Source organism: Camellia sinensis, chromosome 5 (genome assembly GCF_055761805.1).
Source record: "Camellia sinensis isolate YWXY chromosome 5, ASM5576180v1, whole genome shotgun sequence".
Lineage (NCBI taxonomy): Eukaryota > Viridiplantae > Streptophyta > Magnoliopsida > Ericales > Theaceae > Camellia > Camellia sinensis.
In genome coordinates, this window is record NC_138965.1 from 202,845,558 (window position 1) to 202,870,378 (window position 24,821).

General features: G+C 36.4%; 1 protein-coding gene and 1 long non-coding RNA gene across 6 annotated transcripts in view; one reads left to right on the plus strand and one right to left on the minus strand.

Annotated features, from left to right (window-relative positions):
- Nucleotides 1–24,821, plus strand: part of LOC114271793 (uncharacterized) — a 286,811-nt gene that overhangs the window by 194,732 nt on the left and 67,258 nt on the right. The window lies entirely within an intron of this gene.
- Nucleotides 6,350–10,471, minus strand: LOC145791150 (uncharacterized). Of its 4 annotated transcripts, XR_014330870.1 has the most exons (8): nucleotides 10,324–10,471; nucleotides 9,424–9,619; nucleotides 9,126–9,237; nucleotides 8,470–8,529; nucleotides 8,093–8,155; nucleotides 7,662–7,758; nucleotides 6,560–6,689; nucleotides 6,350–6,466 (listed from the first exon to the last, which is right to left on the minus strand). It is a non-coding gene; the product is annotated as an uncharacterized LOC145791150 (long non-coding RNA). The 4 variants fall into 4 exon arrangements; XR_014330867.1 differs by lacking the exons at nucleotides 9,126–9,237; nucleotides 9,424–9,619; nucleotides 10,324–10,471 and adding exons at nucleotides 8,617–8,761; nucleotides 8,881–8,988; XR_014330868.1 differs by lacking the exons at nucleotides 9,126–9,237; nucleotides 9,424–9,619; nucleotides 10,324–10,471 and adding exons at nucleotides 8,617–8,761; nucleotides 8,837–8,978.

The following is a 24,821-nucleotide window of genomic DNA, read 5'->3' on the forward strand; positions in this document are numbered from 1 at the left end:
TTTTTTTCGTTTATATGATTGACAAATTATTAATGAAAAATAAAATAAGTGTTAATGAAATCTAATGTAATTATATTAAATTTGTGAAACTTATTTCAAATTTTATAATATTTATTTTTCAAATTGGAATAATACCATCAATTTCTGAAACCCTTAATTTTTACTTTTTTTTGAAATTTGTAATAATTCAAAAAAAAAAAAAAAAAAACCAATAGATCTAACAAAATAATGAACCCTCCTTGCTCTAATTGGCTTGACACCCAAAAAAAAAAAGAAGTATTCTTATTCAAATGCCAGAAAAATAAATATTATTCTTGTTTATAATCCCTTAATAGTAAATGACGAATACAACACATTCTTTACGCAAAAGTCGAGCAATAAACAAAATTCTTTTCTCGAAGCCCAACAAAATAAACCCCAATAAATAAAGTCTATAAACCCATTTAATTATAAGAATAGATGCACATAAAAATTAATTAAATTTTAAAAGTTATAAAATACAAATATATATATATATATATATATATTATTTAAATATTAAAAAAATCTCATATTTGAGATTTTACTTTAGGCCCAAGAGTATTGGGCTGGCCTGGATGATTGAACGTGAGTTACTTCATCATATTCCACCAGTTACCTTCACAACGAGCCCACCATAATAATGTAGTTTGATACTTCTTCAGCATAACGTGAGTTAATTCTTTAGCGTGACGCTTTTGATTTACTCTAAAGGCACACCAATTCAATATGTGAACAACACTCTTTAATTAGAGAGAAATTCAGTTCCGTATTGTTGGGTTTGTGGAGCTCATTTCTAGTCCTTCTGTAGTGATCTGAGTAGTTTATTTTTTTAAGTTTTTGATTTTTTAAACTCTTGTATATAAATCATTTATAAAAAATATATATATACATATATAAAAGCTAGATCCATTAATTAATTGTACTTACGTAATTTCATTTGATTCATCTAAAAAAATAGACGGTTTATTTTAAATTTAAATTTAAAATTTATTTTTAAAAACAAAAAATGATAAAACTTATTTAACTTTCGTTTGGGATATGGGAATTATTTAGTAATAAAATTAATATATTAAAAGTCAAACTGATACATTTAAAATAGGAAGAATTACATTTCAATATAAAGTTATAAAAAAAAAAAAATCACACATAGTAAACTTTATAAATATTAATAATTAAAATTATAAAAATGTTTCATGTCTTAATAAATATTTTTTTCTAAACGTCACTGCATTGTAATTCCTCCTTTAAAATATCAAGAATCAAATGATACAAGACATCTATTTTAAAAATTATAATTATAATTAACCCATATAATAATGTAAAATGTATAATCTAAAATATTATTTATAATTATGCTTAGGTCTCGTTTATCAACTATACATTTTAGCTAAAAAATTACTATAAATTGTCACATTACTTTTTTTATTTTTCTTTTTTCTTTACATCTTTTTATAAAAAATTAAAAAATTATTAAAATAGTATGTTTCTAAATGAGAGCTTTCTTGTTGAAAGTCTTCTATTTGAATTTCCAAACATATCTTAATAGAGTCGAAGAGGAATAAAACAAATGGAATGGACTCCCTTCTAGTAACCCATCTAGAATGGATGGTGTTATTTATAGATTTGTAGAATTTATCATAACTCTAGTTACTTTTGTAAATCTTATTAAGTTCTTAAATTTTGAATTATTATTATAAAGTCTTTAGCTCATCGATTATTCTCAAAGAATAAAGATTGAGACCTCATTTCCCCCACCCCTTTTGACCCCCTCTCTTTTTTGATTGGTCACTTTTTTTTTTTTTTTTTTTTTCTCATCCTCCAATCACTACCTGCCACGTGTGTGGGGGTGGTGGGAGTTGAAGTTTGAAGGGTTCTAAATCACTGCTGTAATACCAAATTATTTTTCCTAACACTAATTTATTAATTTTGTACTTGAAATAGATATTTTAATTGAACCTAAGCCCTCATATTTTTTTAAATCACATTTTGACCTCAAAATAGTACCATTACACACACACACACACATATATATATATATATATATATATATACACTTGTACATTTCTTAAATAAATAATTTTGTACACAAAATATCTTCATATATATATATATATATATAATCAACAAAAATCCTCCAAAATTGCTTGCACATGGCTGTAGACACCTAATTTTTGACCGATCTCAAGACTTTGACGTCATCGATTGTGTACTCAATGATTACGCATGTTTGTGCTTGTTTTGAGCGCCCGAGGGTCTCGGCTGAGTGCCTTGTCTTTGAGCCTTTTAACACTTTGTGTTTTGGCCTTGGTTTTTGGGCCAAACCTTGATCCCTCTTGCCTGGAAGAGAGGAAGGGCTTGCTGGCCACTTTTCTCTCTTGTAGGCCACTTGAAGTGGTCGGCCGGCTAGGGGAAGTGGCCGGCCAGCCACCTTAACTGGCCGGCGGCCAATTTTTCTCCTTTTTAGAAATTTTCAGATCTTTTGAGCCAGCTATGGCTCACTGAGGCTCATCCTCCATACACGTGTATGGAGGGATGAAGCAAGCTTTTTGCTTGCTTGCTCTATATAAGGGGAGGTCGCTCCCCTTTTAGAGGGGTTACAAAATTTCAGAGTTGAAATTCCTCTCTCTCTCTAGAATTCTCTCTCTCTCTATATATATATATTGTGCTATATAGTTTTTAGAAGTGAGTTTTCTTCACATATTTGCAAAGAGACACCTAGTCAAACACCACTACCTTGGAGCTGAGGTTCTTGAAGGCTTGTTTGGAGTTCAAAAAGCTGGTTTTTAGCTCAGAAGTTACATGTTTAGTTGCTGTGCTTCAAGGGTAAGCATTTACCCCTCTTAGGCTTGTTTTTGTATATTAATTTGGGCCACCTTTGCATGCTGTTTTGGCCTAGTTATCAACTACAAAAACCTCTATTTTTAAGTGTTAAAAATGTTGGTTTGAGTCCTTGTTGGAGTTAGGGGTGGTCCACCCTCTTTCATTGTTTATTTGCTAAGCTTTGTGCCATCGTTTAAAGCTTTTGAAACAATCTCTTTTTAGCCTTTTAACCACTAAATTCCAGAGGAATTTAAGTAGTGGAAAAGTGGTCTTGAGGTCCAAAATGGGAGATGGTGGTCCCCTCTCCTCATGTCTTCTTTGCATGTGTTGATGGCCTACCAAGTGAGCATGCGTTTCTCCCTTTTTGAAGCTTAGTTCAAGTATGTTTTTGTGACTTTTTGGACCTGCTCTAACTCCGTTTTTGGCTAGTTTGGCCACTTGTTGCTTATATCTTACACTTGTAGTGTAATCTTGCGTAATAGCCTTAAATGCCTAATGAGTTAGTCCATCATTCTAGCATGTGTTAGCTTGACTCCAGCACATTTTTGCTAATGTTTTAGCATGCTTTAACTTTATTTTAAGTGGTCTTGGCCCTTTGAGGCTTGTTTTGCATGGTTGTAGTGCAAATGGTCTTGACTAGCTTTGAGTCTTGAGGCCTTTAACATGTTGTGTATGTGATGATTACATGTTTTGGCATCATTTAGCATGTAATTTTAATGTATATAGTGTAGTCACACTCTCACATATTTCACTCCTTCATAGCTTTTGAGAGTTGTGCTTTATGCCTTGTTTATGAGCCAATACATGAGCATGATTTTCTTGCTTTTCGTGATATCATCTCGGCACATTTTAGCCTCTGTTTTGACATATTTGAGGTCTGTCCAGAGTTGGTTTGGTCCTTTGAGTTTGATATTGCATGCTTCTAGAGTGATGCTCTTTACTAGCTTAATGTATTTAGCTTTTGAGCATGCATTACATGAGTTGTTTGCATTGTTTTTAAGTCACTTAGCATGCTATTTCAGTGCTGAAATGTGTGTCATTGCACTCTATTGTTTCAAACTTTTATTCACTTTGAAAGTGGCCTTAAGCCCCTTGTTGGCTTGAGCATGAACTTGAGGCATTCATGCTTATTGGTTTTAATCCTCCCTTGAGGATAGGCCCGGCCCTTAGATTTTCGGGGCCCAAAACCAATAATCAACTAATAAATTTCTGGGCCCTTCACATTTTTTTTTCATTGAATGAAAAAAAAATTGAAAGTAAAGGACAAAAGATTTGTGTCAAAATCACAAAAAATACTTAGCATTACATTACAATAACTAATAAGTATCGCTTGATCCTCACTCTTCTTGTGTTTTTAGAAGCAAATAAATCAATCATAATTGCATAATCTAATTTTTTTGCAAAATCATTTTCAATTAATAACAATGCTAATTATTTTAAATGGGCCTTTCAATTTTTTAATGGATTAATTTATTTTAAGTTAATTTGGGCCTTCCTTAATTTTTTTTGGACTTAAAATATACTTAATATATTAGGACTAAACTATAATAAGAGAGACCCCCTTTTTGGGCCTATTTTCCAATGGATAACAATGCTAATTTTTTTGAATGGCCTTTCAATTTTTTAATGGGTCTATTTATTTTAAGTTAATTTGGACTTTTTTTAAAAAAAAATTTAGACTTAAAATATACCTAATATATTATACTAAATTACACTACAAAAAAAATTATTTTTTGCGACGGCAAAACGCCGTCGCAAATACCCCAAACGCCGTCTCAAAAGGTATTTGCGACGGTAAAATGGTTTTTTGCGACGGCAAGTGGGGGTCGCAACAAAGGGGGTTGCAAAAGGATTTTAGTGACGGCAAGTGCCGTCGCCTTTGCTTTTGCGACGGGAAAATTCGTTTTTTGTGACGGCAAATTTCTGTCGCCAATAATGGATGAAAATCTGAGTTTTTTGCGACGGCACAGTATTGCCATCGCTAAAAGGGTTTTTTGCGACGGGGAAAAATACTGTCGCTAAAAGTGTATTTGAGACAGCAACCTGAGCCGTCGCTAATGACTATTGTCGACGGCAATGATACCGTCGCTAAAGGCCTTATTTTTCAATTATATTCCCTACCTTTTGTGACAGTATAGGTGCCGTCACAAAAAGCCTGGTTCAATTTTCTTTTTGAGACGGGGTGTTCTGCCGTCTCAAAATTTTTTTTTTTAAAAAAAATCCTATATTAAAATTATTAAAAATATCAAAATAACCTGTATTAAATGAAAAATAACTAAAAAAAAATCAATAATTACATAATAATATAAAAAGTCCAGTATATAAATAAAAATTCATCCATAATTAAAATATTCTTCCATTCATAACAATACGTCAGCAAAATTATCCCAATACATAATGTTGCATAATACATACATAATGTTGTTCACAAATCTAAATAACGTAAATTAAAAACAAAAGTTTTCGTCATGATTCTTCCATGGGTTAATATTTTAATCTTTATACGCCTGCATTCCACAAGAAGCAAACTGCTACTCCGAAAATATCTGAAAATAACAAAATAAAAATAATTAATGACAATATAATTGTGTTAATATTTAATTACAGAAAAACATAAAAAATTAACTACTATATATATAAAAAATTGGCAGAATAAGGATTCATACTTTTGTTACAGCCAAAGATTCTAGGAATATTTATTTATTTATTTTTGACTAACGACTCTGATGGCGTTAAAACTGATTGTTTTGAGGAAAGTACATTATGTCCTTACATGTCACAGTTTATAACAATTTCTTTTAACAATGTGAGATATGGGTTGGCAAAAATTAGATCATGAATAGATCATGAAGACTGATAAAAAAAAATTAAAAAATTAAAAAAAAAGCCTTTCCTATGTGAAATTCAAGAACCAAATGAAATGCATATTACTGCCATCTTCATATTGACAGCATATACAAATGAGATTTGCAAGAATCTTCTTAGTAATATCAATATATCAAGTGCTCATACATGAGAAATCAAAGGATTGAAACAAGCCAACAGTCCACCCATCCAGCTCCATAGACCAACTCTACTTCTAGCTTACTGTAGAAATGACTCCATCCAACTATATGTTTTAGACTACCACAATTTTTATGTAAAATCTGTACTAGTGGAGACAAAGGAAAATATCAAATAACATTTAACTTAAATTAATATTTAATATATAGTAACCTTTTGTTTAACAATCTAGATAAATAGAAAAGCATGATAATACATGATTCATTGCAGACCAAATAATATGATTGTTTAATACATGCAGAATCTTACAAAACAATGGTTTAAACCAAGGCACAAACTAGTCATAAAACAAATAAAAAGCATTCAACAATAAAGAAATATAGTCATCAAAATAACAAATTATACAAAGGCTTGGGTATTTGATGTCCGCGGAATAAAAAGGCGTGGACAATGCGCCGTTTAAAATTACTAGAAAAACATGTAACATGTGATGATGACAGAATTGTACCTTTGGAAGGCTCCAACGGCTGATTCTTTTCAAGAATCTGGGATTCTTTTACAGACTGGAACTGGAACTGCCATCAAGAACATGTGTGGCCCATTGACTGAAATGGTAGAAGATCTGTAACATATAGACAAAATTCAGAGTGGAAGCACAATTTTTTGCAAAGAGATGAGCAAATTAGGCTAAAAAAACAAAATGCAACATATTTACTTTGTGACATGAGGGTTCGCATTATTTTTTGTTTTTTCTGGAACTGACAGGGAGGGCTTAAAACCTCTCTCCATGCTATTACTGACTCCATTTTCCTTATGAGCACTCACATTCCTTCCACCACTAGCACCTAGTAGTGATAAGACAAAAAAAATCCAATGAAATATATAATATAAGCAAAAATGAAGGGGGTGAATTGATATTTGGTGATTTACAGATCTCACAGAATACAAAGCCAAAATATTTAAGAACTTGCAGCTGAAAAACAAGTACCTGTGTCTTAGTTACAAGGACTCAAAATGAAAATTAAACGAAGCACATCAAATGCAATGTCATGAGGTTTTTGTCCTTATCTCTATTATTCTATGTGTATAAAACAGTGTCCAACTTTTGAAAGAGCAGAAAAAGAAAGAAAAAGCACTCCTCATGAACTAAAAGTTCAACATCTGAAATTACAAGTCACATGCCCGATGGAAATTTAAAGAAAAGATATCCAGTCTACATCTTGGCAACTTCTAGTTAACCGAACTGATCATTAAGTAAAACATGATTTCACGGCACGATTTTTCATAATTCATTAAAGACACGACACCTCTAAAAGATTACCCATTAAAAATAATTTCAAATTCATTATGAAACTACATACGAGCTATGAAGCATGGATATGGTTATTATATAATATTGATACATCAATACGACAAAACTTAAAATATGAATAAGGGTATGGCCCGAAGGCAAGAAGAAAACAATAAAGGAAAATAAGCATTTACACGTTGTGAATGGCTGCTTGGTGTTAAGATACAGAATGCCACCAGCACTACCCACTAATTAAAATTTATAATGAAACAATTATACTCTATATGGCTTTTGGAATAACCATAACCTCTTAGGAACAAAATTAAAGAACAACCACGATTGTAGATATAAAATAAATAAATGACAGGATCGTTGATATTATTAAAAGAAAGAAACATAACAAATAAAAAAGGAAAAGACTTAAGCTCAAAAAAAGTGTTTTCTATTCTTCCTTTCTTCATTCTTATCCACTTCATTCTTATTTGCGTATTTCTGTTGAGTAAGAGAGGTAATATTTAAGGTTAACCTTAGCTTCAATTTCAGATAATCTCTTCTGATGAATAGAAAGTTTGGATTCAACCTCTGCCAAAGCATGAAGTTGCCTTAACAGATCACCACCACCCCTGCAAATATTAGTTGCCGATTTAGAAAGTTAGATTACCAGAAGGGGATAAAAATAATTAAAACCATCTTCTTGTGTAGAATAATAGCAACAATGGATTTTACTTTTTAACACTTGTAAAAAACATAAATATGTGCAGGAACATAGTAGTGTTGCTTAGTGAACTACAGTACATTTAAATCAAGACGTAGAATCAATGTTGCACTCAAATATAACATGACCAGAAACATAGCAGCAAAGCAACAAAAGAAAAAATGTCATCTTCATATGGAAAATATATGTTATAATCATCTACAAAGGCACCTTAGGGAAAAAGATTACTGAAAAGGACTTACCTCCCTCGTTGCATCAATAGTTTTGCAAACAAATGTTGAACCAAATACATATTCCATAGCACGCTGCAACACACATCAACTCTCTTTAAAAACAAAATATAACTAACCCAAGCCAAAGTTCTTTTATCCAACCAAAAACAAAAACGCACGAATGCTAATAAGATTTTGCCCATCCATTGCTTATTATTCTTGGCCAGATAAACATGATTCAATGATATAAATGATATACCATTAAGAAAGGCACGTGCTAGAAATATTCCAGCGCACACAATTGCACATGGGCAAAACAACAAATGGTCTCCAGCAACACCAAACACCATCAATTCAATGAGCAACAAAAGGATAGAATAGCATAAAAAACATATGTGAATTTATACCTTCAGTTCCTGATCATATCCAACCAAAGACAGAGCCACTTCTGCATTCCCCTTGCCAACCTGAAAATGTAGGATAATAACCTTCTGACAAACACAAACAAATACCGGATATATAAAATACAAAGAAAGCCAAATACAAAGACAAACCAATCTAACAGAAGCATTTTGGGACTGAATTTGGTTTAGATGGATAACTGTGTAACTCTTCTTCGGAGATCACCATTTTGAAGAAGTTGCTTTCCAGTATTTTCTGTGTCTACTATAATATTAAACAATTTTCTCCTGCAGCATCCTAAAAATGAACTGTGTGTAAGAGTCCAGTTATGATTATGTTTAGAACATGTCAAAACTTGGCAACATATTATACCATTTCTAAAATAAACCAAGTATATGGCATCATGCAAGGCCAACCTCTAAGGCAGTCATTGTGAAGCCATTCTTCACTTTAATAAGTTTAGCAACCGCACCGTTAACCCTAGTCCTATCAAAATTCTTCATGGGATCATGGTATGTGACAACTGCAAACTCTTGACCATTATGTTTATGCAGGATAAATGACAAAGTTAAGAGACACACTTGCACACACTTTCCAAGTCTGTTGATTGTTGGACCATACTGACCATTTGTATCATTATAAATGGAGATTGATTACGGACCTTTCAATATGGAAACACGTGTCTTCGCATTAGAAATTGGAAATTTATGACCAAGCCAATGAAATTCTATCATAGATGCAGCCTGCTGAGATCTTGCCTCAGCCATAACAGCCTGCAAATCGAGATAAAGCGAGACATGAGATAAATGGCAAGTAATGTAACAAAAGTCTGGAAATTCTTTTCCAATTTTACAGATAAGAAGCAAATATAATCTAACCACTATTAAAAAGGAGATGACCATAAATAGATCAGGATACAACATTATTCATAGCTTAACCTCTGAAACAACTAAACTTACCTCTAGTTTAGCTTTGAAAAGATCGAGTGCAGGTCCTTCCATTTCACCAATGTGCATGAGTTCAGAAGTTTGTAAATTTGACTCACCAAGTTTGTGTAGACAGTACCGTATACTTGGTTCTAGTTCCTCAACACGCTCACGGTACAAAACCTGATTCTCTAGGTCCCCATATTTCCCGAGTTCCTCATAAACAGCCCTATTAGATAATGAAGTTAGCTACCATCCAACAACGATATGACTAAAGGAGAGGAGAGAAATTCCTGATAGCAGAAACATTCTAGATAGCCAAATTAGAAAGGGAACAAAGATTTTGAAGAAGCCAAAAATGGAAAATGCACAAGGATATGCCAGTAAATTCAAAGAGCAAATTACTCCCAAAGAAGGCAGAAAGGAACCTTAATCAAAATTTCATACAGTGAGAGTTCATATCTAATAACCCACACCACTCTATGTAATAGATTCAACAAAAGAAAAATTCAAGGCCAAACCCATCTATCAAGCAAAGACACTGAAAATTAGAATAGAAAAGTAGGCATCTTTGGGAGTAATTTCATGGACTCCAAACTCCAATTACCTGAAGCCCAACAACACGACCTAGAAAAATTAGAATGAGGTGGAAATGTACCAAAAAGTATGCACACACCCAAAAAACAAAAAACAAAAAAATCAAATAAATGTAAGGAGAGAGGGATAAAACACAAAACCCTAAAAATTTAAAAATAAATAAAACAAATAAAAAAGATGGCTAGAAAATTTTACTTGAAAGAAGTGCCTCAATCTCAAGAATATTCATTATGTTTCCAAAAAAACAACAAAGCTATGGAAAATGGTAGCACACAGATGGCCAGAGAGAGAGAGAGAGAGAGAAAAAGAACATGAAGAAGAAGAAGAAGAGCTAACCTGGTTAAGAGATTGAGACTGACTGAGAGAGTTGAAGAGAGACACGCCGCACCGTCGTCGCTGGCTAGCCGCCGTCGCACGTTGCTCGCCGTCGTCTGCAGCTGCTTGCCGTCGTCTGCCGCTGCTCGCCGTCAAGAGAGAGAGAGAGAGAGAGAGAGAGAGAGTCGTAAGAAGAGATGGGGAAAGATTAGGGATTTTTGGTTCAAGGGGGGAGAGAGAGAGAGTCGCAAGAAGAGATGGGGAAAGATTAGGGGTTTTTGGTTAAGGGGGGAAAGATTAGGGGTTTTTGTTAAGGGGGAAAAACGAGCGCCAAGGAGGAAAATAGCTGAGCCCAGATTTTGGGGGTTTTTTTTTGCGACGTCAAGTATCATACCGTCGCAAAAAACTTGAATTATTTGCGACTGCCGTTTTTGCCGTCGCAAAAGCTTGTTCATTTGCGACAGGAAATGGTGCCATCTCTGAAATCCGATTTATTGGCGACGACAAGTGAAACCGTCGCAAAAAATCACTTTTTGCGACGGCAAATGATGCTGTCGCAAATGCTTCCGTGTTATATACCCTTTTTTCTTGTAGTGTTATAATAGAAGGGGGCCCTTTTTTTGAGTTTATTTTGAGGGGCCCTAGGCCATGGCCTTGTGGCCTATGCCCCAGGGCCGGCCCTGCTTGAGGATTTTTACTAACCAATAGCATAATACTTTCTTCATGCTCAAGGTACTCGAAGCTTAGGTCATCTTTCAAATTAGAGGACTTTTCATAATTGGACTTAACCGGTTAATGGACCAATTGGAAAGCTAAAATGTGTAAACAAGAAAATGACCAAGTAAAACATGTGCAAGATAACATATGTGTGTTGCATTGCATGTGTTTGGATCGGACATCAATCCAAACACAATAAATGTGGGACGTTTCATACTCATAGTGATGAAACGTGTCGCGTTTCATGGTCGTTGTCAACCTTGATCATGCATGATAGGGCGATGACACTTTGAGTCTTATGTGCGCATTCACTAAGCTTGTACAAGTTTGGTTCTTGGGCCATCATTCATTGAGATGCTTGATTGGTGGCTTGAGAGCCGAGTACCACACTCCTTTGAGCTTGAGACATGATGAGAAGAGTGGTAGTACACACATTTCTTGCCAAATACATTGTCTTGGCTCTGTTGCACTCTGTTGCAGCAAAGGCAGAATTATGGAACCTGGAAGTTCATATGATGTTCTGAGATTACCTCGAGTGCAAACAGAGGCAACTTACGGCAAGGCAATGCGTTTTCAGGCGAAGCACACTGAGCATGCATGTCTCCTTCCCCTCGAGGCCATTTTACTGCTTTACTTAGCTAGTTAATTTGCCGATTTTTGTAATTAATTAGTTAATGTGCTTAGTTAATTAATTTATTTAGCTAACTTAGAATAGTTAGTTAATTTCAAGTCTTGTGTTGTAATAAGTAATTAGCTAAGTTAGTTAATTAGTGGGTTTTTAATAAGTAGCTTAGCTTAGCGTAGCTAGTTAGCTTATTTATTCGGACCTTCCTTCGAGAGGGCGCAATGTTGTAATAAGTGTGCGTGTGTGTGTGCATGTCTTCTAACCCCACTTCTGTCTCCCTTTTACTTAACCACTTTCGATGGTTAATTTTAGGGTATTTTTCAATTAAGCATCCTTATGCTTGCATGCGTGCATCATTCATTTGTCTTGCATGCACCGGGCTCGGCGCATCATTCAAACTGCATTGTATTTCAATACTTACTTGAATACGTGTTTCAAAGCATGTTATCAAGTTGCTTCGTTTGCCATGATTAGATAGCCGAGCCTATTTAGTTGCATTTTGTATGTGTTGCATTAGGCATTTTAACATAGTTAGGATCATGCATGATTTCTAATTAGTTTTCTGTTTTGGCTTGGAGTGCACTATAAATGTTACGCTTTAGCATCCTTGCATGAGTGTGAGTGTTGCCATGATAGCATGCTTGTCATGAGGCTATTTGCTTAAATTCTTAACTACATGAATGCCTGTGGGTGGAGGCTTTATTGCTTGAATTGGAACAACTCGATGATTGTGAGTTTTAAGCCCACTTTGCGAAGTGACAAAATCATGTTTTAAAGCCCATTTGAGGGTGGCAAATCCGCGCTTTAGCCTACTTGCGAGTAGCACTTTCAAACCATTTTTGAAAGCAAACATGAGTTGTGTTGTTCCAATTCTTGTGATTGAGTCTATACTTGTATGTTGTGCACATCACATAGTAAGCTAGCTAATAACCGAAATAAGAACACATGTGTTTATAAAACAACATATCATGCTTAGTAGAGGCCGATCCTTTGATCGGGCGAGCAGGGGTGCTCATTGCATGACCTTCCCCTCTTGTACCCAAGTTCCCGAGCCGAGGCAACTTTGGTGATGATGGACACGTGACCTTTGGCATGAGTCAGGGTTTCCTAAATTTTCCAAAATAAAATATTTAGGTGGCGACTCTATAATCTGGCAAAGCAGTCCATGTTTGGCGCTTTTTATTCAAAATCGATTTTTCAAACGATTTGCCGGATTTGAACTCTTTGGTGTTTATCAGTCTCACATTGCACTTTGTGAGATTAGATTCAGAACCGTGACAGGAGTCCGAACTGTAGTAAGACCAATTCGCGCCCTCTCCGAGAGGGGGGCATGCGAAGAAAGTCGGGTCTATAATGGCCAGCCATCCTAGGGAAAGAAAAATTGTACACTTTTTCAAACAAAATCCATGAATTCATGGAAAAAGTATTCAAGTACCCCTAAATCATGGAATGATGTCTCCACCCTAAGTTCAATCCTAACCAAATCCTAATTATATCATGATTAATTGTATAATTAAGGCCTATAACAATCCACTATTCCATTAGATTCAAAGTAAATCCAAAATATCCAACCCATTTCCAACCAATGGGCAAAATGGACCTTTTGCACCAATTTTCCTATAAAAGAAACCTCTCCCTTAGCATTTTGCACATAAGAACTCTTATACAAACACTTCATTCAGTTGAGAGGGAGAGAGGGCAAGAGAGTGAGATTTGGTGGTAGAAGAAAGAAGAAAAAAGAATAAATTGTGCAAATACTTTACTAGGCAATCAAATAAGCCACAACACAACTCTCTCTTATTTTTCCTTTCAAATACATGCTCTTAGAAGTTTTAAACATTCACTTTAGACGTGTTTTGATGGTATTTTTGTGTTAAAAATGAAAGGAGTTGAGTCATGATTCTACCCTTCTTGGATTTCTCGTAATCGGTATAAGACTATCTTTTTTCATATCAATCTCTCAAAATTTCCAGAGGCACACCTTCACCTTAAATTTCTGAGTTTAATACATATTATTTAGCATGTTTTCATCACAAGAGAAGTGGAAAGTTTTCCCTAGTTGACCTCTTTTCTTACCAACTTTTTTATTTCAATAACCGTGCCAGAAAAATCTGTTTTACATCTAACTTCAAAAAATTTAGAAAAATGTAGAAAAATCTTCTGGACCTTGATTTTATGTTAAAATCTTCCTTAACGAGTCAGATTTCAACTAAAATTGGTTTCGTTGCAAAAGAGAGAGTGGTTTGTGAGAAATCCGATTTTCGTAACGATCGACGAATTTGGACAACGCTAGAGTGTTTCTTAAATAACTAAAAATTTAGCAAAACTATTCTATTTCCGAAATATGTTATGAAAACTAGATAAAATTCCCTACGAACCAGAGAAAGGCCGAGCTTGGGAAAAATCTGAAATGATTCTTTTAATTTCAATCTTTAAGTGGTTCTGAATCTAGAAATTCTGTTCTGCCTTGGTGATATAGGAAATGAGAGTTGTAGATTTTATTAGATTAAGATTAGAGTTATTTTCGGAGACCCATGGAGCAATTTTAGAGATGGAATTAATTGATTTGGGATAATTCGGGTGGTATACAATATACCGCATTTAAATCTCTTTGCAAAGAGTGTTATTTTAATCACCTTCAATTTGTACTCCTCTTGATGATTACGATAATTTGATAAATTCTGTGAAATTATTCATTGTTTATTCGTTTGTGATTACTCTAGTCATTTGATGAACTTTGTGTAATTATTCTGTGTTGGAAATATTGATTTGTCTGGCTAAATAACGTGGAAATACTCTGTACATAGATCGAGTGGACTTTGCTAATATGCTCTGTACCAATAGCCCGTATAAGTGGTTGTGCTTGGATGAGGGGGGTGAGGTCGGTTACTGGGTCTTATACTGAGTAAGACCGAGTATTTGATCCTAGATAAATTATCATATGTTGAGTTAACTGATTTGTACAAATTGATAAATTGCTTGGTATCTCGAATTAAATCTTTTGTGTAATTATTGGATCCCTATGAATTTACTCTGTGTCCGAGCTTTGTTATTCCTGTCGTATTGTATACTTCCCGAATTAATTTATTTTTCAGGTGCGGAGCAATTTAGTGGAGATTGGATTTGAAGTTCTAAGAGATTATTAGAGTTATATATTTTGGAGTCACCACTATATGTTATTATTATTATTATTATTATTATTATTATTATTATTATTATTATTATTATTATTATTATTATTATTATTATTATTATTATTTTGAGATTTGTATAAGATATATTTTGGATACATTTGTGTAATTATTTCGGAGATATAAATTTGTATTTTTTGAGGTTATTAATTAATTAGAGGTTTAAATTTAAGGCTGAGTTGATGTATTAACGGCCCGAAAGTTGGGGCGTTACACTAGTTTTAATGATTTGAAGTATTTATTTTATAAAAAAAAAATCATAAATATTATTCATAAAAAAATTAGATCAATCTAACAATCGAAACTTATTTAATTTATTACATTTGTAAAATAAATAAATGATCAATTTTGGAAATACCCATATCATTTATTTATTTATTTAGACAAATATTATAAATTAAATAAATTATGATTATTAAATTGAGTTTTTTTTATATCAATTATATATATAAAAAGCCTTACAAATAAATGTTTGGAATTATTAAAATTAAGGATAAATTACAAATACACTCCTTGAGATTTGCTTAAAATACAAATTGTCCCTTATAATTTAAAAAATTACGACTGTGTTTGGAGAAACTCTCCAAACACATTTCCACGAATTGATTTCAGTTTAGTATTTGTTTTGAGTTTTCGAATTATAATTCCATACCCACTTTTGAAAATTCGAAAACTCCTTTCTAGGTGGGAAAATTTGGCTAACCCAGACGTCCGACTAGTTGACCACAACAATGTTCTTTTTTTTTTTTTGGATATTTTAAATAAAAAATATTTCCAAAATTTTTTTAATTTTTTTTATAAGCTTGGAATAGGATTTTGGGTTATGTATTTGGTTTTGAGTTTTAAGTTTTTGAATTAAATATCATATGTCACATCATTCATTTTAAACTCAATTCAAAACTCTTTTTAAAACTCTTGACCAAACAAATTTTCCACACTTAAATTATGTTGGAACAATTTTCTGTGTAAAATAAATAAGTCGAAAAAAATCAAACAAATAAAAATAAATTACTTACCGAATTTATTTTATCGAACCGAATAAATATTTAAAAGATCAAGTCGAGTGTGTGACACTTTGTCTTTAAGACAGATTCGCCCTGCTACGGTACTTACAGAAAATGGCGTTTATCTCCCAAGATACAATGATCTTCACAAATTGTAGTAGCACTCCAAACAATTTGTTCGGTGAACAAAACCTGTGTACTAAACTCTCTGAATTTTTTCCTAAAATAATATGAAGAAAAATTGATGCAAGAGAGCAAAAGGAATGCAACAAAATCAATTTTTTCAGTCTATTTTCGGATGCCAAAGACTGTTGGAAATGTCCTCTATTTAGAGGCAAATAATCTACCCAAACAGGTATGAAACCAACCTAAACAGGTGTAATTTTGAATTGAACAGATATAGTTTGAATTCAAACAGATCTGGAGGCAGATTCAAACAGATAACTGCTACTGGTTTAAATCTGTAATTGCTAGTGTAGACGTGCCCAGAGAACTCTCGGAGACCTGCACTGCGAGGGCGCGAATTCTGTTTTGTTCTCAAGCTACTACAAGTTCGGATTCAATGTCACGGTTTTGAATCTAATCTCACAAAGTGCAATAAGAGACCGATAAATCACCAAATAGTCCAAATCCGGCAAATCATTTTGGAAAACTAATTTTTATAAAGAAGTGCCAAACATGGACTGCTTTGTCAGATACAGAGTTGCCACATAAATATTTTATTTTGGGGATTTAGGAAACCCTGACTCGTACCTAAGGCCACGTGTCCGTCATCACCAAAGTTGCCTCGGCTCGGAAACTTGGGTACGAAAGGGGAAGGTCATGCAATGAGCACCCCCGTTCGCCCGATCAAAAGATCGGCCTTTACTAATCATGATATTTTATTTTTGAAAACACATGTGTTCTTATTCCGGTTATTAACCTAGAATTACTATGTGATGCGCGTAGCATACAAGTATAGACTAGATCGCCTAAGTTGGAACAAAACATTGCATGTTTGTTTAAAAACAGTTTTGAAGTTTACTACTCGTGAGTAGGCTAAATCGGGGATTTGATGAATTGTTCCAATTCAAGCAATCTAACCTTCACCCATAGGCATTCAGGCAGTTATATCAAATAAGCAGTTAGCCTCATGGCAAGCATGCTTTCATGGCAACTTTAACACACATGCAGCATGCTAAAGCATAAACACTCACAGTGTACTTCAAGGCAAAACAAGGAACTAGTTAGAAATCATGCATGATCCTAGTTCATGTTAAGATGGCTAATGCAACACATGCAAAAATGCAACTCAGATAGGCTCGGCTATTCTAAAATGTCATATGAAATGCAACTTGATAACATGCTGTTGAAAACGTATTCAAGCAAATGTATTAAAAATACAATGCAATTAGTGTGATGCGCTGAGCCCGGTGCATACAATATAGATGAATGGATGCACGTATGCAAGCATAAGGTATGTTAAATAAAATATGCCCTAAAACTAACCATTGTAAGCGGTTAAGTAAAAGGGAGAAAGAAATGGGGGTTGGAAGACATGCATCACACACACGTACGCTTATTACAACAATTGGCCCTCTCGACGGAGGGTCCGAATAAGAAGCTAACTAGCTAATCTAAGTTAATTAAACTAATTATTACAAAACAAATCTAATTAATTAATCCTAGTTAACTAACTACTACAACACAAATTGAATAGTTAAACGCATTAACTAATTAGGTACAAAACCAAAGCATAAACTAGCTAAGGAAAGCAATAAACAGAGGTCCTCGCGAAGAGGAGTACATGCATGCCTGGTCGCCTCGTTCAAAAATCCAATGCGATGCCCCGATTTGCTTCTGTTTTCATTTGTTCTCAGAACCTTGCACCAAGCTCCAGAAGGCTTGAACTCCACCTTGGGAACCTGTGGGAGGGTGGCCGACCACCTAGGGGTGTCATCAACCATGGTCGACCACCTATCTTTGTTGTAGACCAGAAAAGTGGTCGGCTAGCTAGTTTTTCTGGCTGGCCGACCACTTGTTGCTGCCAAACTCTAGTTTTCTGCAACAGAGAGCAAGAGAGGGCATGACAATGTATTTGCAAGATACGTGTGTACAACCACCCTCCCTATCATTTCATAAGCTCAAGGGATTGTAGTTCTCGACCCTTGGGCTACCAATCACGCATCTCGATGCATGATGGCCGAGAGGCGAAGTTGTACAATTCAATATGAAATGAATGCACACATAAACACATAAATGCTTATAACTCTATCATGCATGATCAAGAGCATCGGCGATCGAGAATTAAGGCACATTTCATCACTTCAAGTATGAAACGTCCCTCGTTTCTCGTGTTTGGACTAACACCTACTCCAAACACAATGTAACACAAAACATGGCATGCACAATGCTATGTAACATGGAGTATGCAAAAATACAATGCAACACAAGCATGCAAATATGCAATACAACTTAAGCATGTAAACATGGAATGCAAGGTATGCAAAACACAATGCAAAGAATAACATAGCATACTCAATGCAATGAACAATATGGTATACTCAATGCCATATAAGATGCCATACTCAATGCGATGAACTACATGGCATACACAATGCTCAATGGACTTAAACCAAAATGGACAGACCTCAGCCATGTCCAAATCAGTGGCCATAACACCAAAACAAAGGCACAAAAGACAAGGTATGCATGCACAATGCATTGGCATATCAACTAGGCCTAAGAGCACAACTCTCAAGAAGGCTCAAGGAGTGACAAATGCGGAAGTGTAACAACACTAAATGCACTGAACTTAAGTAAGAAAGGATGCCAAATCATTCAATCAAACACAAGTATAGCATGCAAAGGTCCTAAAGCATGAAAGCTAATAAAGAGGACTACAAAGGAGGCATGCAATACATGGCAAATATGCATGAACCAACCATGGACAGAGCTGAAATAGGCCAAAACAATGACCAAAACATACTAAGATGGAGGCTCAAAGACCTAGGTATGCAAGCATACACACTAGGCCATAAGCAAGGCGACAATGCACAACATTCAAAGGCACTTAAAGCATGAAAGAAGTGTGAATATAGTCATACTATAAGCTCTGAAATAAAGTATTAAATGATGACAAATCATCTAAATAGCTCAAAGATAGCATGCATGAGTCAACAAAACACAAGGCTAACAAGGCCAATTGCACTACAACTATACAAAGCATGAAGCATATGGCAAAGACAACCTAAAACAGTCCTAGAACATGTTAAAATGATACTAAAACATGTGTGGAAGGAAGCCAAAACAAGCTAACATGAAGGACATAAGGCATAATGCATACAAGGCAAATAACGTGGTTTACACTACACCTATTAAGACCAAGCATGGGATGACTTAACCAATAAAAATCAGAGTTATATTATGGCAAAATAATCCCAAAAATACATTGAAATGATAGCTCGCAAGCTTAGGCATGAAGGCATACGCACTGATTCATGTTAAGGCATAAAGGGGGAAACCCTCCAACGCATTGAATGAGTGATAAATGCAAGTGTATGACTATGAAACATGGACTGAAATCACATAACAAATGATGCCAAATCATTCAAATAGGCCAAACAATGCATGCTAGTGGACTTGATACACAAAGCTAACAAGCTAGATTGAACCATGGCTATACAAAGCAAGTCATGCGTGACAAAAAAATAAAAATTAGAGCTAAAGCATGTTAAAACATGGACAAAAGCTTCTTGAAGTTAAGCCTAAAGCATGCTAGAATGACATGTTAAAGCATGATGCATGTTAGGCTATTTCATGGAATTGCACTACAAGTGCAAGGAGCATGCAAAGGGTGACCAAACCAAACCCTAACAGAGGTATGACATGGTAAAACATCACCAAAAACATGCTGAAATGGACTCAAATCAAGCTAGAATGACATGCTACTTCATGAAGCATACAAGACTAGTTTATGAGATTTACACTACAAGTGTATAAGGCATGCATGGGTGACAAAACCAAGTAAAAACAGTGGTATGCCATGCTAAAATAAGCCCAAATACAAGCTAAGATATGACTAACATAAGCTTAACAAACATGCTCACACATGAGGCATATGAAGCAAGTATTCAAGACACAAGGAGAAGGGATGTCTCTCTCCTTTTTGGGACCTCGAAACACCATTCCCACTACTGAAATTCCTCTGAGTTTCAGTGGTGAGAAGGCCAAAACAAGGTGGTCCCAAAGGCTTAAAAAGAAGGCACAAAAACAAGGCCAAACAAGGCCTAAGAGGGGGTAAACAATCCCCAACACAAAAATGACCTTAAACAAAGATTTTAAGTATACAAAATTAGAAATTTTTGTAGTTTAGAGTTAAGCTTAAAACAATATGCAAGTAAGGCTAAAAACCTAAGCAAGAATGGGGGTTTAAGGAGTTAACGGCTCACCTTTGAAGATCACCTTCAAAACCACAACTCTAGTAGGTTTTTCAAGCTTAAACCAATCCAACAACACCAAAACCAGCTCCTAAGCACCTCAGCAACTAAAGGATGGTGTTTGAGTGTGTGTTTGTGTGTTAAAGTATGATAAAACTACACTTTTGAAGCACAAAAATGAAGTAAAGGGCAAGATAGATACAAGGTTGTATCTATAACTCTTAAGGTAATTTTTCTGACCCTAGAGGAGGGAGGAGGAGGTTCTCTTATATAGAGAACAAAAGTGTAAGCTTCTTGAGGAAGCTAAGGGTCCAAGGTCATCCCTCCATACACGTGTATGGAGGATGGTTTCAATGGCTTCCAGCTGTGCCAGCTGGAAGAAAATATCTCCAGGAATGAGCTGGAAAGTGGCCTACCAGTTGAAGTGGTAGGCCACTGTGCAAAGGTGGTCTACACACTGAAAGCAAGGTAGTGGTGTGGTGGCCGACCAGAAAAGGTGGCCCAAAGACCAAGAAAACTAATTGTCTGACCAGAAAACTGGCTGGCGGGAAGAAAAGTGGTCTCCAAGGGAAAATAATGGTCTCCCACCCTTGTATCACCTTCCAAATAAGGAAAACAAGGTTTGTACCTAAAACAAACAAAAAAGGATGCAAGATGAAAGTTCGAGAGGCAAAGCGCGCAGCCGGAAGCCTCGAAAACTAGTCTACCGGCACCAAAAGTGGTCTACGACCACAAAAGTGGTCTCCCGAACCACAGTGTCCCTTTAGGTAGAGACAACAAGGCATGGTTCAAAAACAAAGCCAAACGGAGAACGTTAAGCGGTCCCGAGACAAGGCACGCAGCCGAAGGCTCCGAAAATCAGAAATTGGTTTCCAAACGAGAAAAGCGGTTCACGACCACGAAAAGTGGTCTACGACCACAAAAAGGTGGTCTACAGACCACCTCCCTCCTTCCAGGGAAGAGAAACAAGGTTCGGTCCGCAAATTGAGACAAAGCACAAAGAGTTTAGAGGCCCGGAGGCAAGGCTCTCAGCCAAAACTCCGAGACCTCGAAACGAGCACGACATGCACTATCACCGAGCACTCAATCGATGACGTCTGAGTCTTAAGGTCGGTCAAAAATGGGGTGTCTATAGTTGCCCCTCTTTGACAGAACTCGGAAGTCACAAGTGACGGGAGTGAATGTCAATGCCCAGAGACGACCCATTTTTGACAAGGCCGAAAACTTAAACAAACAGGCAAGATAACAAAGAGATGCGCCCGCAGGCTGGTACAAGATGCGAATGACATGCAGAAAGCCGAGCATAACTTATGATTATGCAAAGAGAGCTGTAATGAAGCAAATATACACAATGAATGCAACAGTTTAAGTAGGCAAATATGAACCAAACTACATCACATGTAGAAAGGATGTAAGAGAATTACACAATTCTTGCTACGTCTCACGCGGAGTAAATACAATACCGTCTGGTCGCACCAGCTTCAAATGAACCATACATACAATATCGTCTGATCGTGCCAGCTTCAAATGAACCGTACATATAATATCGTCTGGTCGCGCTAGCTTCAAATGAACCGTACATACAATATCGTGCCTACAAAAAAGAGAAACTCAATAGGTGCAATATGTTTAGAAACATGCATAGCAACGCAAGTGAAAAGTGCGTGACAACGCAAGTGGAGGGGTGCATAACAATGCTAGTGAAACGTGCATAACAATGCAAGTAGAACATGCGCGACAACGCAAGTAGAGTGCATAACAATGCAACGAGTACTATGCATAACAATGCGAGAAGTATGCATGACAATGCAACCTAAGTATGCGTAACAACGCGGGTGAAAGGGGTGCATAACAATGCAAGTGAAGTGTGCGTGACAACGCAGCAAAGTATGGGCGCATAACAAAGCAACCAAAGCGTAACACATAACAATGCGGTGCACTAACAAGTGCGGGTGAGATGCGCAAGATAGCGTGAATGATACTATGCAATGCATAAAACATAGCGATACGCTAAACAACGCGAGTGATAAAGCTGCACAAAACAGTGCGATGCATAAGAAAGCGCGATGCGCTAAACAGCGCGAGTGCACAAAACAGTGCGATGCGCAAAATTACGCGATAAAATGCATGCACAATGCAAGTAAGGTGCACAAGACAGTGCGATACACAAAATAGCGCGATAAAATGCATGCACAATGTAAGTAAGGTGCACAAAACAGTGCGATGCACAAAATAGCGTGATAAAATGCATGCACAATGCAAGTAAGGTGCACAAAACAATACAATGCGCAAAATAGCGCGATAAAATGCATGCACAATGCAAGTAACAGACAGTAAAGTAGATGGAAAGGGTGACATACTCCAACCATGCTGGAATCATGAGAGGAGGAAAAACAAATCCCAAAACAACCAATCAGGAGCGTGCTCAACGCAACCTGAGACAAATTCCAAACACACTGAAATCGTGTGAGGAAAAGAACACTCTAACCACGCTAGAATCGTGAGAGAAGGTCCAAAAACAACCCGCCCAGGTGTGTACACAACACAACTTGAGATAAATTCCAAATACGCTGAAATCGTATGAGGAAAGGGACACTCAAACCACGCTGAAATCGTGAGAGGAGGTCCAAAAACAACCCGCCCAGGTGTGTGCATGACACAACCTGAGATAAATTCCAAACACGCTAAAATCGTGTGAGGAAAGGGACACCCAAACCACGCTGAGATCGTGAGAGGAGGTCCAAAAATAACCCGCCCAGGTGTGTGCACGACACAACCTGAGATAAATTCCAAACATGCTGAAATCGTGTGAGGAAAGGGACACTTAGGCCCCGTTTGGGGACTTATCATTTTAGCCAAAAAGCCAAAAAGTTACCTTTTTAGCCAAAAAGCCAACAACTCATACAAAAAAGTCAAAGATTCTCTTTTCTCTCTACTTTTTGCACATCTTTTCGTAATTAGCTAAAAAGTCATCCCAAACATATAAGTTTTTTTTACCTACTTTTTTAGCCAAATAGTCAAAAAGTTACTAAATTAGCCTGTTTCCAAACGAGGCCTTAAACCACGTTGAAATCGTGAGAGGTCCAAAAATAACCTGCCCAGGTGTGTGCACGACACAACCTGAGATAAATTCCAAACACGCTGAAATCGTGTGAGGAAATGAGAGAGAGGGAGAAACATAGGGACATATTCCACTGTTTTGGAAAGAAGGAGAAACATAGGGACATATCCATGTGTTTCAGAAAGAAGGAGAAACATAGGGACATATCCTGCTGTCTCGGAGAAAAGGAGTGTGCATAACAATGCAACAAGTGGTAAGGCATACCTCTCAGCGTATCACACGCGAGAGAGGAATGTGAAACCTCTCAGCGTATCACACGCCAAAGAGGAAAGGGAAAACCTTTCAGCGTATCACACGCGAGCGAGGAAAGAGAAAACCTCTCAACATATCACACGCGAGAGAGGAAAGAGAAAACCTCTCAGCGTATCACACGCGAGAGAAGAAAGGGAAAAACCTCCCAGCGTATCACATACGAGAGAAGAAAGAAAAAACCTCTCAGCGTATCACACGCGAGAGAGGAAAGAGAAAGCCTCTCAGCATATCACACGCGAGAGAGGAAAGAGAAAACCTCTCAGCGTATCACACGCGAGAGAGGAAAAGGAAAAACCTCCTAGCGTATCACACGCGAGAGAGGAAAGAGAAAACCTCTCAGCGTATCACACGCGAGAGAGGAAAGGGAAAAACCTCCCAGCGTATCACACGTAAGAGAAGAAAGAGAAAACCTCTCAGCGTATCACACGTGAGAAAGGAAAGGGTAAACCTCCCAACGTATCACACGCGAAAGAGAAAAGGAAAAACCTCTCAGCGTATCACACGCGAGAGAGGAAAGAGAAAACCTCTCAGCGTATCACACACAAGAGAGGAAATGGTAGGTCCAAACGCATGCCAAACGCAAGAGGGTAAAGGGTAGCAAACGCATGCCAAATGCGAGAGGAGAAAGGGGATTCAAACGCGTGCCAAACGCGAGAGGAGAAAGCTATCCAAACCAACGCCAATCGCAAGAGGAGAAAGGGTAGCAATCAAATTGAACCGAAACTTCTCTGAATGAACAGTACATACAATACTATGCATGAAAGAGAAAGAAACTCGATAGGTACAATGCAATACAATGCATGATGCTTAGGGAATGCAATAAACAAGCACATCGGCGCTTTAAAAGAAAAGCACCTCACGAGGTGAGTGGCGGCGAACCGCTCTACTCTGACGGGGATCTCCCCTTGTGTTCCTCGAACACTTGTAGTACAAGGGTTCTGAAATACTGACAAGGAGCAACATCTGCTGGGGAAACCACAGATGCTGTTTTTCTTGCCGATCATACTCACAACTTTCCCTATTGTTCAACTGGGTGATAGGCAAGGTTGGATCAGTATCCAGAACTAAGGAGCATACCCGCTACCTCAACCTATGGGGCTTCCATACAGATTTCAAGTCGAGGATACACCCCTGGGTATTTAAACCAGACTTTAGTCTCGGATATTCCAAACCTTTGTGTTTTAGGCATCC